At 56.5% G+C, this 1,475-nt stretch overlaps 1 protein-coding gene across 1 annotated transcript in view; it reads right to left on the bottom strand.

Annotated features, from left to right (window-relative positions):
• CDK2AP2 (cyclin dependent kinase 2 associated protein 2) overlaps positions 1–591 on the bottom strand; it is a 2,707-nt gene extending 2,116 nt beyond the window's left edge. Inside the window, exon 1 of the mRNA XM_027769408.1 lies at positions 10–591. The gene's annotated coding sequence lies outside the window, so the exon portion shown is untranslated. The remainder of the gene's footprint in view (positions 1–9) is intronic.
• Between the last annotated feature and the right edge of the window lie 884 nt (positions 592–1,475).

The raw sequence follows: 1,475 nt of genomic DNA, 5'->3' as shown, positions 1-1,475 counted from the left end.
GGCCCCCACCCAGCCGCTCCTCTGGGGTTGGCTGCCGGGCCACTCAGCCGCGCTCTGATTGGCAAACTGGCTGCACGCCCCTGGTAAATAGAGCTCCGGCCGGAAGGGTGGGCGGGCACGAACGCCCTCTCACTCCCGATTGGTGCGCAAAGATGTCACTCGAGCTTCCTTATTGGTCGAGACTTGCCCCAACAGGTCGCAACCGCTGTCGATTGGCCTCTGTCTTCCGGACCTCGCACCTGTCTGCTCCGGATTGGGCGGTGGCCGCAGCCTTCAGCAATTGGCGAGTTCGCGGCCCAGGCCCGCGCGCTCTCAATCCGATTAGTTCCAAGGCCTGAGAGGCGGGGCCTAGGAAACCCGGACCTGGGTCTGGGCCGCCCGGGGGTTCTTCCCAGGCGCCGACGTCGCTTTCACGCCTCACTCGCTCAGCTTCGCACACGTCAGTCCGCTTCCCAGTCTCAGTCAAGCTGGGGATACCGTGAGCGCTGCGGCGGAGCGCACGTTTCTTCCGCTCCGGGTGTGAAGGACGCAAGGCTTTGACGTTCCGAGCCCTGAGCCCCACCCCGTGCGCTTTTACGTCGCCTTTCACCGGTTCAACACCCTTTCCTCGATCTGCGCATGCGCCCGCCTAAGGTCTTCGTTAGTTTCCACGGCAACGGCTCCCTCGTCGACGCTGCCACCCGCGGCTTTTTGAGTTTGGCTAGTCTTCAGGTCTACGGTGGTGTTTGGTCCAAAGGCGATCTCGAAAATCCCTAAACTCTTACCCCCAAGGCCCCGAGTGTCTGTTTCAAAGAATGATAATGTCATAACTATTGTCATCGTGCGTCGTGGACCAAAGGGAACATAGACAGGAGCACCGACTGGAGTCAGCCTACCGCGTTCGCATCTCAGACCCAACCTCTCTAGCGATTTCCTCCTGGGCAAGTTGTTCACGTCAGTAGTCCTCAGATTCCCCATCGTAAAGTGAGAAAATAATAGCCATCCCATAGTTTTGGTGTGGACTAAAGGAATATTCACAAAGTGCTTATAGTTTCGTTCCTCTTCAGTGCTCCAAAAACTTTCCATTCCACCAACCCAGACCTCTTCCGTCAAATCTTATTCCTTGCAAATTTAGGTCTCAGACCCTCCTCCATCCACTAACCCTTTCTCCCAGACTCCTCCCCTGAACCTCTCTGGCTGTGTGTACCCTTCCTGCCCACAGCTCTGTAAATTTTCTTCATCCCCAGGACATTTCGCGTGTTCATTCGTTTGCTGACTCCCTTCTCCACCCCTGGGCTTGTTTTGGTGGGAAAATATGGAAATGAACAGGCGCTGGCTTCTGTCCTCAAGGAGCTGGTACTGGGAGACAGACAGGGAAGCAAAGGCACACATTGCAGTGGAACCGAGGAGAAGGGGAACTGCGTGGTGACATCACAGAAATCTTCCTAATGGCATTGTGAGTAGGTAGGGGTGGGGGCACAGATGAGGGTCGAACT

This window comes from Tupaia chinensis, unplaced genomic scaffold (assembly GCF_000334495.1).
Source record: "Tupaia chinensis unplaced genomic scaffold, TupChi_1.0 Scaffold149501_1, whole genome shotgun sequence".
NCBI lineage: Eukaryota > Metazoa > Chordata > Mammalia > Scandentia > Tupaiidae > Tupaia > Tupaia belangeri.
This window is presented reverse-complemented; position numbering and strand designations above follow the sequence as displayed.